The 15,005-nt window shown below is 40.4% G+C and overlaps 1 protein-coding gene and 1 long non-coding RNA gene across 14 annotated transcripts in view; one reads left to right on the top strand and one right to left on the bottom strand.

Moving 5' to 3' along the window:
• Positions 1-15,005, top strand: part of LOC116055092 (protocadherin-15-like) — a 245,948-nt gene that overhangs the window by 30,022 nt on the left and 200,921 nt on the right. For 12 of the 13 annotated variants that reach the window (XM_035991961.1, XM_035991958.1, XM_035991964.1 and 9 more), the window contains exon 2: positions 6,513-6,572. The exons of the other annotated variant lie outside the window; for it this stretch is intronic. The gene's annotated coding sequence lies outside the window, so the exon portion shown is untranslated. The remainder of the gene's footprint in view (positions 1-6,512; positions 6,573-15,005) is intronic. 13 annotated transcript variants of the gene reach the window in all.
• LOC118493179 lies at positions 494-14,745 on the bottom strand. Its single transcript, XR_004895156.1, has 3 exons — positions 14,734-14,745; positions 12,205-12,210; positions 494-1,434 (listed from the first exon to the last, which is right to left on the bottom strand). It is a non-coding gene; the product is annotated as an uncharacterized LOC118493179 (long non-coding RNA).

Raw genomic sequence — 15,005 nt, forward strand, 5'->3', positions numbered from 1 at the left:
AGAGGAGAAAGACAATCACTCGTCCTTTCATTGTCTCTGTCTCCCCTCCCTGTCTTTTTTCCTTGTATACAGCCACAGACACATCCATGCAGTGATGAATGCTATTCATTACTAAAGGATGGAACGGGAAATGAAGCAAAATGAGTGCTTTGGGAAGCGATCCGTGACTGGGGCATATACATAGTCTGATGAAGCATCTGAGATATGTGTTTATCCACTCCCATGTTTCCTTGAAGCTATATCTCACAGTAGCTCACATTTTGCTGTATGCACCTCCCTTAAAAAATCTGTCCTCAATTTTCTTTTATATACAATCAGGTCCATAAATATTGGGACATCGACACAATTCTAATCTTTTTGGCTCTATACACCACCACAATGGATTTGAAATGAAACGAACAAGATGTGCTTTAACTGCAGACTTTCAGCTTTAATTTGAGGGTATTTACATCCAAATCAGGTGAACGGTGTAGGAATTACACAACAGTTTGTATATGTGCCTCCCACTTTTTAAGGGACCAAAAATAATGGGACAATTGGCTGCTCAGCTGTTCCATGGCCAGGAGTGTGTTATTCCCTCATTATCCCATTTACAAGGAGCAGATAAAAGGTCCAGAGTTCATTTCAAGTGTGCTATTTGCATTTGGAATCTATTGATGTCAATTCTCAATATGAGATCCAAAGAGCTGTCACTATCAGTGAAGCAAGCCATCATTAGGCTGAAAAAACAAAACAAACCCATCAGAGAGATAGCAAAAACATTAGGTGTGGCTAAATCAACTGTTTGGAACATTCTTAAAAAGAAAGAACGCACCGGTGAGCTCAGCAACACCAAAAGACCCGGAAGACAACGGAAAACAACTGTGGTGGATGACCGAAGAATTCTTTCCCTGGTGAAGAAAACACCCTTCACAACAGTTGGCCAGATCAAGAACACTCTCCAGGAGGTAGGTGTATGTGTGTCAAAGTCAACAATCAAGAGAAGACTTCACCAGAGTGAATACAGAGGGTTCACCGCAAGATGTAAACCATTGGTGAGCCTCAAAAACAGGAAGGCCAGATTAGAGTTTGCCAAACAACATCTAAAAAAGCCTTCACAGTTCTGGAACAACATCCTATGGACAGATGAGACCAAGATCAACTTGTACCAGAGTGATGGGAAGAGAAGAGTATGGAGAAGGAAAGGAACTGCTCATGATCCAAAGCATACCACCTCATCAGTGAAGCATGGTGGTGGTAGTGTCATGGCATGGGCATGTATGGCTGCCAATGGAACTGGTTCTCTTGTATTTATTGATGATGTGACTGCTGACAAAAGCAGCAGGATGAATTCTGAAGTGTTTCGGGCAATATTATCTGCTCATATTCAGCCAAATGCTTCAGAACTCATTGGACGGCGCTTCACAGTGCAGATGGACAATGACCCAAAGCATACTGCGAAAGCAACCAAAGAGTTTTTTAAGGGAAAGAAGTGGAATGTTATGCAATGGCCAAGTCAATCACCTGACCTGAATCCGATTGAGCATGCATTTCACTTGCTGAAGACAAAATTGAAGGGAATGCCCCAAGAACAAGCAGGAACTGAAGACAGTTGCAGTAGAGGCCTGGCAGAGCATCACCAGGGATGAAACCCAGCGTCTGGTGATGTCTATGCGTTCCAGACTTCAGGCTGTAATTGACTGCAAAGGATTTGCAACCAAGTATTAAAAAGTGAAAGTTTGATTTATGATTGTTAATCTGTCCCATTACTTTTGGTCCCTTAAAAAGTGGGAGGCACATATACAAACTGTTGTAATTCCTACACCGTTCACCTGATTTGGATGTAAATACCCTCAAATTAAAGCTGAAAGTCGGCAGTTAAAGCACATCTTGTTCGTTTCATTTCAAATCCATTATTATGGTGTATAGAGCCAAAAAGATTAGAATTGTGTCGATATCCCAATATTTATGGACCTGACTGTATGTGTCTGTCTCTTTCTCTTATATTCATACACGCTAATGCCAACACTGCATGATGTTTTTTTGATATGGCCCTTGATGAATTTCTTGAGACAATCTGTCTCAAAGAGCAAGCTCTGTAATTCACCCTCCATCAACCACCCTTAATGCAAGCAATGCCTTCCTCCTCTTCATGGCACTCTGATTCTACATAGAGATTTGCGATGACAACTTGACATTTCATATTAATTTTCATGAATGAATAATTGTGAGTTCATATATGTGTGTAAAAAGCATGTAGCACATTTTATTTTTCTCTGTCTATAAATACCTACAGTGGTGTTTGTGAAGCATGTGGGTAGAATATTGCATCACTCTCAGTGGGGCTCTATAGTTTCATCTAATAGCTGTTTAATTAGTTTGATATCTCTGATAAGGTGAACAAGTCTTAAGGTCTTTCCATGCTAATAGAATTGCCTGAATTCTTAAGTTCTCTCCAAGTCATTTCAATCCATTCAAAATTGCACTAAAACTTATCTGTAGAGGGTTTGAGAGAAATGGTGTCACAGTGCAAGCCATTGATAATTGCACAAATGCATTACCTTACCTTGATAATTGACTAGGTAATAAGATAATATTCTCATGTCAACATAATTGTCATGACATTACATCAGTGATATTATTGTGAACGTTGTAAAGTATGAGGGACATTTTAAACTTATCCAGGATGGCAGTATGACATTTCATACTCACACACTCAAACATCATTTGACTAACTCTTTAGATGCAAGGCTATCTCATTTGTTACTACACAAACAATGCCAGGCAGGTGTGAAGAAACAAACGAGTCATAGCCATGCAAGCAGCTTTGTAAGGCTGTTTTTATGCACTATGGTGTTTTAAAGGGGTGATAGAATGCTTATATAGGGTATTTCACACTGTTCCTTAAGGTCTCCTAATAGGCAGTCCCTCCAGGATTTCGCTGCCTTTTTTTGAGATTGTTGCAGCCCAAAATGCCTGATTTTGCGGGAGCTTTTGTAAAAAATTGCAATATAAGTTGCGATGTCTTTTGTATGTTTGTTGCAATGAAGTTGCGGGAGACAGTGAAAGTTGCAAAAAAGTTGCGATTTTTTTTTTTTTGTATAGTTCTTTCAAAATAAAAAGGAAACTTGTTTTGGGGAGAATAAAATTACTCTGGGCTGAGTTTTCCTAGTAATCTTTCCAAAAAGGCTCAGGATGCTGTAAATGTTGGTATAATATGAAAATGGCTGGTGGATTTAAGACAAAAAATAATAATTTATTGAATTAATCAAATTTGAACATATCTGTCAGTGGCTTGTTGATCTTTACATTGTTAGTTATTTTCCTATCTGGCCTGGGCTGGGACACACATCCATACGGTTTGATAAAGTACTGACTTTAACTTATCATTGCACTTACAATAACGAGCGTAGCTGTCCTCAATTTAGGTCATCATGTCGTCTCATCTCCTTTTTCTCCTGCATCCACCATGTGTGTGTTGTTTGTGTGTGTGTGTGTCTGTGTGTGTGCAAGCGTCAGTCGCGGGGGGTACGGAGCAGTAGCCCCACCCGCTGCAGAGAGCCGACAGCCAGGATGGAAACAGCAGCAACTTCAGCGACTTTTAAATCGTTAAAGTCTACATTGATGTTAAAATGTATCGGATAGTCTGAAATGTTTTGCACGGTCTTACGCTGTACGTTTTGTTGGTAAATGAGTCACACACACGTCTCGTCTTCATATCAAAAACAAGGAAATGATCAACCTGCTCTCACTCCCGATTGGTCATTGGCTCTCAGAGTGCATGTGGAACTGCTGTGATTCGTTGAAGTCGTGGGAAACTTCAGGTTATTGGTCAAATGTGCAGAAAAGTTGCGGTGATTGGTCAAAATTGCGAGTCGCACCAAATTCGCGGTGATTGGTTGAATTTGTGTGCATTGGCGCAATCGTGACATCGCGAAATCCTGGAGGGACTGAATAGGGTATGTAACATTCATTGGGCTGAAAATTCTATGGGCCCTTAACTACCCTGTGAACAGTGTTGGGGAGCAACGGAATACACGTACCGGCGTTACGTATCCAGAATACAAATTATGAGTAACTGTATTCCGTTAATTTTAATAGTTGGTATGTAGAATACAGTTACATTAAAATCAATGGATTACATGACGATACTTCTCTGTTTCATGAGTTTATTCACTCTCGCAACTCTCGCAACGCATTCTGGGAAATGCATTTATGCAAATATAACTATGCAGTGCAACCTCTGCTTGCCATCAACCAACCTCCTTTCAGCGTCCAAATTACTCCACCTCCAACCTGAAGAAGCATCTTAAAGTACGTTTTTTTTATTAGCCAAGGGTAGTCGTCTGCTGCAGTTTAACTGGTCACCTTTATAGTTGACGTGCGACTTTACATTCTCCTGCGTGCTGATTTACTAGCTCCAGAGCCGTTGAAAGACTGACTAGGCCCGTTTGACATGTTATCTAACGTTAGCTAAAATTAGCTCGTGGTAGCATAGACTGCGGTTACATTTTTGTAGTATGCAGTTCGGGACTACAAATACAAAAATCTATCTGCTTGTTTAGGTACACATTCAGCCAGTTGGAACAGAAGAACACACCAGAATAGGCCTGTTTAGTAAGCTGTGATGGCCGCATTCCTACACTTATAAAATGCAATTCAATGTGGAAGTAATCCAAATATTCAGAATACGTTACTCAGATTCAGTAATATAACGGAATATGTTACAAATTACATTTATGGGCATGTATTCTGTATTCTGTAACGGAATACGTTTTGAAAGTATCCTTCCCAACACTGCCTGTGAATATGGCTCTATTTGGAACAAGAGCTTTTCTTCCAAATATGGTATGCTCATGAATATTTAGATGAGCTGCGCGCTGATTGGTTGAGCGAACCACATACACATACATTGGAGACGAGACAGCAGGTCTCATATTTCAGACACTGCAACGTTATATATTGTTTGTCTGCTATTTCGTTATTAAATTCATTTCTGAGACTTTTTTATGCGAGAAATCAACTATATAAAGCTCAAATATGGGCCGTTTTGCGAAAATTGATAGCTAATTGCAAATTTGGTAAGACGTGTCGGACTTCAGGAGCTCCACACAGTCTGACGAGAAAGCAGCAGCCTGCTGGGCTCCATACCCAGGGCAAAGTCACCGTTTCTGGGTTACTGCACTACCGGGGCTCCGCAGAGCTGACTGGCTGCCAGCTGCCGGCATAACTATTGTATATTTACAGTTTGAATTTCAATTTAAGGCATTTTTGTGAATTTGAGGGGTCTCGTTAGGAGGAGCTGCTAGCTAGGCTATGTGTCCCATTCATTCCTATGGGAAAAGATCGCTGCCACACTTTCAGCATAACTATAGTATATTTACACTTTGAATTTCGTCATGGCATGTATATCACATCTACCCTAAGGTCTTACAAAGCTTAGCTAACACTTTTGTCCGATTTCAATTTAATGCATTTTTGTGAATTTCAGAAGTTTGGTGATATTTTGAGCCTTTTTAGTGGTATAAATAGCAATTTGTTTTTACTTTCCCTGTGCCCTGAATACTAGCGTTGTAAGCTAACCAGCGGTCCGCGCTAGCTTCGTTCAAGCTACAAACACAATCAATTAGCATGAAAACATGTCACAGAGAACGACAGAATGGGTACACAGCCGTTATTAACCCCTAGGTTCGTTTTGTGCCGGAATTGTCCTTTAACTTAGAGAGTGTTAGCTGGGTGAAGCAGTTAGCCCCTTATTTCCAGTGTAGGTGCTAAGTACTGCTACGCTAAATACTGTAGCAGCAAGTTGACAATTGGCACAAGAAAAAATTATTTGATGGTTGTTTATGCTGCTACTCCTAGGTCAGGCTCAACATCAAAGTTGAGTTTACTATAGCCTACCCAAAGACAAAACAAGATTGCTAACAATTAATCAAAGTTCCAAACTAAACAGCACAAACAACAGAGAAAACCGAAAGGCACCTCTCTTTGTGTCTATTCAGAAAAGGCGATGATGAAGGCAGGTTAGGCCTTTATGCCCAACACAGGACTTTACCAGTGTGTTGCAACAGTTATGAAGTAGCTCAGTATACTTTTACACAGTGATGTGTTTCTCTCACAATGTCTAAAAGGCTTCAGCTTTGGTCCAGAAAATATGATTTGAATCAAAGACAAATCAACCAGACTGATTATGCCCATTTTCCAGCCAAGCTGATATCAGGAAACTATATCACCCAGGATCCATTACATTACAGTACAGTAGGCTACAAGGCTGCTCTCCATCTTTGCACAAGACAAACTCACGTGTTTGTAATGCTGTATGCATCACTGAACAGTATAATGGAGACTTAAGGGATACTATCTGTGAATGAGATCATGAATTACCCTCAAATTCACAAATAAATGAGAAGATTATTGGGATACAGTTGACTGAGACATGGCATGCCACTGCATTTGTTGTTATGTAGATGCTATGAATTGTCTTACATAATGTGCATTATGGATCTAACACTATCCTTCTTTTTTCTGCATAGGTGTGAGTGTGAATTTGACTAAAGGGCATGATGTGGTATGATCACAGGAACTCAAATCAGGTATTTCTTTCTCAGATTTAAATATGTTGGTACTTTTCATAACTTGTAAAATATTCAATTTGTGTTTCTGTTACATTTATGTGTGTATGTGTGCATTAGTGGACTTAAAATGGGACATCCCAGAGACATACTGAATCAGACAGGATGGACCATGGAGGTTTTTAAAGCATTGCTTTTCTATGTTTTATTGATGTCCCTAAGTTGATTTGCCCTGACATTTGCTGATGCTCTCTGTCTCAAGCAAATCTCTTGCCATCATAAAACAGCGTGTACAGGGTCCACTTGGTAAATATTTAAGGGGTGTCCTGTCAGTGTTGACCAGCATTCGAGGCCCAGGTTGTGTTGGCTTTAGAGTAAGAATTTTACTGTTATTAGGGATTACAAAGGTCTACCCTTGCCTTTTAAAGCTAGGACAAGAAGTAGACTCCAAAACAAACAGCAGACATTTGAGCCATTGTGACTCAAGCACACAGCCTGGCACCAAAAATTCTGAAAGTGTGTAAGTTCTGCATAGAGCTGCAGCCTGTGTCTGTGATGTGACACACCAGAAATCAATTGATTTGGGGTTATTTTGCTCTGTAACATCAGCTCAGTAAAGCATACATCTCTCGTGTGTGCTGAGATTGATATAATTGTTGATAGAATAATTATAAAGATGGCTTTTCACACCAGGTTATAAAGAGTTTTAGCTGATATTTGTGTCATGTAAAATCTTTGTAGTACTGTTAATTAATGCAGGTGTTCTAATTTTCTCCCAGAAAAAAATCTTTTCATAGCTGCCAGATGCACTCATATTTTTTGCAGATGCGAATTAGGACTCATATGTTTATGTTAATTTCTCTCTCTCTCTGTGCGTCTCTGTTTAACTGTCTAATCACTTTCTTTCACTTTTTTACCATTTCTTGTAAATAGGGAAATTGTGGTGCTGACCTTAGCTTTATGTGTGTTACACACACACACACACACACACACACACACAGAGAAAGATGATGCAATATATGTACTGAGTGACAGGTTCAGAGTTTGTATGTGAAGGTGAAGAACAAGGAGGAGGGAGAAGAGAGTTGGGATAAATAGCGAGGCTGTGGTGCAGGAAGTAGAGCATGTACCACAGCATAGGGGGTATACGCTGAGCAAGTGGTTGGAGCGTGAGGGGAGATGATGGGGTTCAGATGGTTATACTCATAGATAGCATGTTCAGTCAAGCGCAGACATCAGGCTCACATGGTACTAAGATGGGGATCAGGATCAGAGATTGGACATACAAATCAACCTTATATGTGTAACGAGTGAAATCACAGCTGAGTTTGCATTAGTGGCATTGGCTCAATGTTCTTAACTGAATGACTATTGTATGCCTGCACTATATTATAGAGGAGTCAATGAAGGTTTGTTTTGGGGTTATAACCAAATCAGAGACTCATCGCATTAATCATATTTGTCATAGTTGTCTTTCAAGACAGTCCCTGCGTCTTCATGGTGTTTCTTTCAGAATAGAGGAGTGAGAGAAAAGCAGGCCTTTGAGGCAATCCAATTCAGTGCTCTTCTATAGCTTTACTGTAACACTAATACTGTATAATCTCCCTCCTCACTTGAGCCCTGAATGCATCTCCCTGACAAAACAGTATTCAGTTTCCTCTGGCTTGCATCCCTTAATGGGATGTTAAAATCTGCAGAATGTTTATGACTGTTTTTACACTCATCTCCAATTTCATTAGGATGTTTCCACTAGGCAGAACACAAACTGCAATTGAGGGAGGCTGTCCTGTCTGACAACTTGGCCTTTTTTCTTGTGTGTTTGTGTGTTATGGCATCCTGTAAGATGTGCTATATTGACCTGAGGTGCACCTGGAATTGGATTTTAAAGGGTTCAGGAAACATACAACACAAGTGTTGTGTGGGTGCAGAGCACACAGCAGGATGAAATAGATGGAAAAATGCCAGTGTTTGCTGTTTTGCAATGAGGATCGCCTAGACATTCCTGTGTATTCTGAAAATATCTGTGCTTAGAGTATTAGGTTTATGATGTTGTGAAGCTATGACGGCATGTGGAAGGGAATTGAGAATCTATGAATGTTGAAAGTGGCCAGTAACGCTTTGTACTGTACATAGAAAAAAAAAAACTTTCGTTGTCAGTCATCATGTATTGATCTTTCCTTTAAATTTTCTCATGAATGGTTTGTGAGTTTTTATATGAACTGAAATCCATAGTTTCTTCTTTAAGAGTCGTCGTATCCATCTGTGCGGTGGAGTATGTTAAAGCAGGTGTATTTACTGAGCTCGATACTCTGCTGTTAGGATGTGTTCAGTGTGCAAATTCTTTTGAGTCATCGTGACTGTCTGAGGTCACCCGTAACAATAAAAGCTGTCAGACAGGGTTGGAATGACAGGAAAATGAAAGGGATTAAATGTGCCTTTAAACAAAACAAACATTTGGTAAAACTCACCATTCTCTCGTGGCCTTGCCAATATAGATTTCCTCAATGCTTTATTTTTCTTTTGCAAAGAAGCATAATAAGCATAATACGCACCTAATCATCACTGCTAGAGCTTGAACCATTGAAACGAATGAAATGGAACACAAAGAAGAGTACAACCACCATCATACCCACGCACACAATATTTGAACACAGTTGCATTCACAGGTGTTTTAAATGAAAGAAAATATATTTTCAAGTAATGCTGAAGAGAATGTAGCGTGCTTTTACGTGTCTACTCGTCAATAAGCCGGTGTGTCTGTGGTGAAAGGGTATATTCAGGAGACACCGTATCTGACGAGTAATAAAATGGAGTCTCCGCTTCTGAGCCCAAAGCTATGATTAGGGCCAAATTCTAATTCACTTCATTTTCTGTTCACCTGACAGCTGTCTGTCTCCGGCCCTGTTCTGCCTCCAGTGTATTCTAGATATTACGGCTATGGAGTTCTTAAAGAACCAGCCCACTCCACCACCTTCAAATCCAATCTCTGTCACGTCACCTCTGTCTGATCGCCTTTGTGAAAGGTGTTTATAAATGTCTGATCATCACACACACACACACACACACAAACCACACACACACACACACACACACACACACACACACACACACACACACACACACACACACACACACACACACATACTCAGGAAACACGAAAGAAGTGAGCACAGAAATGAAGTTGCAGCTGCCACTCTGGGTGTTCGCAGGTGGAAATGATGGCTGATTTTATAGATGGTGTGTGCCTGTGAGAGGCACAGCTATTACTCTGGTGGAAATAAAATGGCCTGAATAAAGTCTATAAGGAGAACAATGTAAACTAAGCACATTTGGCTGAATCTGTTCATTTAGAGTTTTCTTTTGATTTGTCAGGGCCTGTTTGACAAGACAGCCTTTTTGTCTAATATATGAACACTAACAGGAAGGCAGATTTAGCTGTCTGCTTACTGGGCACACAGGTCAAGGGCAATTTCAGTGAAGGGGAGCTTTATAGCTTTTGTTCTTCCTCCCCTCCTCTCTGTATCTGCTGTTACTTTATTTTAGCCTTATCTCAGTTTTATCTCCTGATAGCATCTCAGCCTTTATCTCCTGCATCTTATCTGTAGTGCCAGACACAAGGAAACACAGTGCAAAAGAGAGCAAGATAAAGGGTGAACAGGACTCACAGAATAAGGGAGAGGGGGAGAGATGGGGAATAAATGGTGTAAAAGTGAGAAAAAGAAAGATTCAAAAGTTGTCTTTAGGTGCCGTAAAGCTCTGTACTGTTTTTGTGAAATGTTTAGTCACCCTATCCACTGCAGAACAGCATGAAACTGTATATTGTAAAATTGTAATTTTATTAATTAAAATCATTTTATTTAACAATGGAAAAAAAAAAGGTAATTTTACAATCATTAATTTATTGAAGAACTTATTTAATGTAATTTTTTTTACATTAGTGCCAAAAAAAATATATATTTTTTTGTGCTAAGGTTTCTGGCCATGCCTTTATCTTCTACATTCAGTTGGATATAATACAATACATCTTCACAGTCTTGTTTTGGGGTATGTAAAAAAAAATAGAATCCTGGCAGTCAGGGACATCATTAGGCCTATTTTAGTGGGGCTGAAGCTGCGTCGAGGAGTAAACCTCTATGGGCGCCCGCTCTACCAGGTGAGCTAACCAGGCGTCTATTAATGACTTATACTTGCTTAACTTTAGCTAAATTTACTTGAGGTAAAGATAAAGGGACACTTATTTTCACTATAGTTCCATCCATAATTAACACTGTTTTATAGATTTATTCATAGACTTTCTGTAATAAAACATCTAAAAGCAAAAATCCTAATCAAAATCTAATCAAATGGGGGTCCGGGGTCTAGTTTCTGTCAGTTTAGGAGTCTTTGAAGTCAAGAACCACTCGTCTACAGGGCTAAAAAAGTGTGGGGTGTTTTGTTTTCTTCTAACAGGCCTTTGTTGGCAGGTCTAGGCACTAAGGCATAGCCTAAACTAAATTATTTCATGATATTTAATATATATGCTATATTCTGACCAACTTAACTTTCTGCATTAATTTGCTGTAATAAATTGAACAAGTATGTAGATGTTGTAGGCTAGGCTATCCACGAGCATACATACATACGTACATATAGTAATCATTGAAACTTTTATTCCTCCGCCATCAGGTTATTAAATTCAGAAAGTAGTTACTTTGAATAGGATCCTTATCAACAGCTTACATGATAAAGTATTCAACAATGGCTATTTATTATGGTATTCTTTCTATAGTACTGTTATTTGTTATGGTACACTGACCTCAGTTTTACTGATTTGTGCTGGACATGATATTTTGGATGTTGATCTGACACTGATTTAACCACTCTACCGTGCAGTAACAGTAATCAGTGTAATTAAATAATCTTATTTTGACCTGCAACTTATCTAATAGAGAGAGAAAATAGGTATGGTATTACTTTATTACACATTTACATGAGCAGATGGATAGCATTTAAGTCATAGCCTACAGAGGAACTCAGCAGGAGCACAGTCTGGCCTAAGTAAGTTCCCCCCTATGCAGCTTTGATGTATCTAAAAGCTAACATTAGAGTAACGTTTGTAAGTAAGATTTTGCAAGGGAAAGTTTTGCATATCCTGGGGGCTAAGCCCTCCTCCCCCCGTCTTTCAATCCTAGTGACGTCCCTGCTGGTAGTGCACATACAAAGCCCTCATTTTGGAACTTAATTGATGCTAGTTTGCACAAACGGTCAAGTTTTGATGGATAATAAGCACTTGATTCAATTCCATCTACTTTTAAAGTTGAAAGTCTCTGCTAACCAGTTATAGAAGTCAACTGCTCTTCTAGCTGCTAATGGACTCTCTAGAGGTTTGTTTGCCCCTGGTCATAAAAGTAATAACCTGTGGTAGCTGTCAAAGCTCTCTCCCCAAGGTTGTCAAGGTGCACTCTGAAGAGAAGAAGGAAAGGCAGGAAGGGGGTAAAAAAACAGTAAGAAGGAACATTTTCATTACAGCCTTCGGTGTTGGTTTGTATAGCCACTGGGATTCCTAGTAACAGCTCTGGTGTTAGTACTCTGGTCCCCATGTGTTCCAATATTCAAACCCCTTTAGCTTCTATGCCTATGTGAGTAGCCCAAAGAAATCATGTCTCATGAGTACATGTATCTGCTCTCACACAGCTCTAGGGCAACTGAAAGAAAGAATTACATCAACAAGTATTAAAGAAATAACCATGTAATTATTTTCATTTCAGTTGCAACCAGTTGACGAATTACCAGTAGACATTATTCTGTTACCAAGGAATCACATGAGTACTTGTAAAAAAAGCTCAGATAAACCCACTGTAAGTTACCTTTCCAGTTAGCAACAGGCTGGTGAACATAGTGGAGCATTTAGCAGCTAAAGAGCCAGATATATCCTCAAAAAAGAGCTAAAAGAAGAGGAAATATTATATTTGCCATGTGACCAGAAACACAACTCCAAATGAATGTTAAAGGATAATTCCGGCCAATTTTTACGTTAATCTTGATCGTTATAGCTACGCGAGTACTTCCGATAGAAAACCCCCCGACCCGAATCGGTGCAGGCAACACGGAGTAGCTGCAGGTACGTACTACAAGCGTCCCCTGAGCTAAAACGGCAGTTGTCGGGGCTAATTTTAGAGTGCCTTTGTGCCTCTTAACAGACACATAATGCAATTAATATGTCTGTGCCACATGAACAGGGCCCTTACGTGTCAACAAGATGTGTTTTCAACTCAGACATGTTTAAATTCACCTACCCTGGTCCCTGTCTCGATCCTGTCAGTAGCTAGCTTGCCCTGATAGCCGTTAGCCATTAGCTGCTAGCTGCCGTCCGGTGAGTGTGTTCAGACAGGCTTCTGTGATAATCATCCCAATAACAATCCACGGAGCGGCGGTGGTGTGGCTATGTCCTCCAGAGGACAGGTCATTTCACGTCTTGAAGTTTATTCCCCCCTCAAAAAAACAGTAGTGCGGTAGTAGCTGCTACCTTCCCTCCAGTGAGTGTATTCAGCCAGGCTTCTGGGATAACCATCCCAATAACAATCCACAGAGCGGCGGTGGTGTGACTATGCTTCAGTAACGCTATTACTGTGCAAGCCACAGACATCATTTATCCCGTTTCCATGTAGTTACATAGTCACTGATATGGTCATAACCACTACAGTGCTCAATTACCTATTTTTGAGGGGGAAATGATCTAAACTTTTCGCTGCGAAGGCATGATCTGTCCTATGCAGGACATCCACCAGGGGATTTTTGTCAGCTGCGGGAGTGGGATGAAGGCTGCTTGCCTGGCTAAGGGAACTAGCTACCACACAGATCGACACTGACAAGCCTCCTACCTACCAACACCAGATCGCAACACCAGTGATGATTTTTTACAAAAGCCTGGCTGAACACATTTATCACAGACGGCAGATAGCAGGTAACAGCTAGCAGCTAGCAGCTAACAGGCCAAGCTACCCACCGGCAGGATCAAGACAGGGTAGGTGAATTTAAACAATTTAGCTCAGGGGACGCTTGTAGTACGTAGCTGCAGCTACTCTGTGTTGCCTGCACTTATTCAGGTCGGGGGTTTTTCTATCAAAAGTACTCGCGTAGCTATAGCGATCAAGATTAACGTAAAAATTGGCCGTAATTCTCCTTTAATGTTGCACTGTAACTGCTGGATGTGTACATTTTTGCCAACAATTTGGCCATATTAACTTAAAGGGTGACATTATGTCAATGTTGTCTTCACAGCTTGTTTCCGCTGCCCCAAAGTGGTCCAAAAAAACTTAAGAGATTTATGCAAGGCTAAGCAAACTGCTGCATGTGACTAGTAGCTTTGCTCATGTTGTTTTTGTTTGATTTGCGATGTTAGATGATAGACCTGATGTACCTTTGCATCACTATTGATACTGTACAGTTGCACCGCTCAAAGATTTACAACACTGAAAGCCTTCTCACACCAAGGGTCTCTTTGACTTCTTTCTCTTACACACACACACACACACACACACACACACACACACACACACACACACACACACACACTCTGTCTTGTTGTCTTTTTCTGACCTCCCTCTCGCTCTCTCCCTCTTGCTTGCCCGCTGTCTCAGTTGCTCTGACCTCTCAATGTCACACAAGCTGTCAGTGCCAAACTATGAATGTCCCTTGACACTTATTCGACTCTGACTCCCTTAAGCATTTCCATTTGCACAGAGCCAATTTCAATTTTTATAGTGGGTCAGGTGGGGGCTGCTAGTGTAAAGCCTGCAGTCAGAATGAGCCAAAGTTGAACACAGAGAAGCAAGCATCGTGAGCAGAACAGTGTGTTTTTGTGTGAATGCCCGTGTGCGTCTTTGTTTCCTTAAAAAGGGTGGCTCACTCAACCATGGAGGCTATCTAAACCCACCTTTTGGCAATTCCACCATCTAAAGTAACTACCCACCATCCTTTTAAATAGCTTGACAGGTTCGCATATTAACTTGTCAAGTGCATTACCTGGCATTTTTAATTTTCTTAGAGAAATCAGCCTAATTCATAACAATAATCTGTTAGAAAAATAATTGGCATGCTAATGAAGACTCAAGGCAGAATGCTTACCGTTGGGAGTGCATTTAGCTTTTGTGCTACAGAGCAGGCTCTCTTTCAGCACCATGGACAGCATCAAATACTTAACTTTGTGTGACTTCTGCCCACCTTGTGTAACCATGGGTAGCTAATGACCACACACACACACACACACACACACACACACAATCTCACCATTCAAGTGTGCAGAAGTATTTAATTGTTGTGGAAATATTTTCTGTCTAAAAAGTGGTGCGCATGCCTTCTCAGTAAATGCAGGGGTGGTGATCTTTTGGGGAATGCATTATGAAGTCCAGTTCACATGCTTCCAGAAAATGTACTGGGAGAGGAAGAGAGAGAATGTGTCATTGCACCGTGCTG

This window comes from Sander lucioperca, chromosome 15 (genome assembly GCF_008315115.2).
Source record: "Sander lucioperca isolate FBNREF2018 chromosome 15, SLUC_FBN_1.2, whole genome shotgun sequence".
Lineage (NCBI taxonomy): Eukaryota > Metazoa > Chordata > Actinopteri > Perciformes > Percidae > Sander > Sander lucioperca.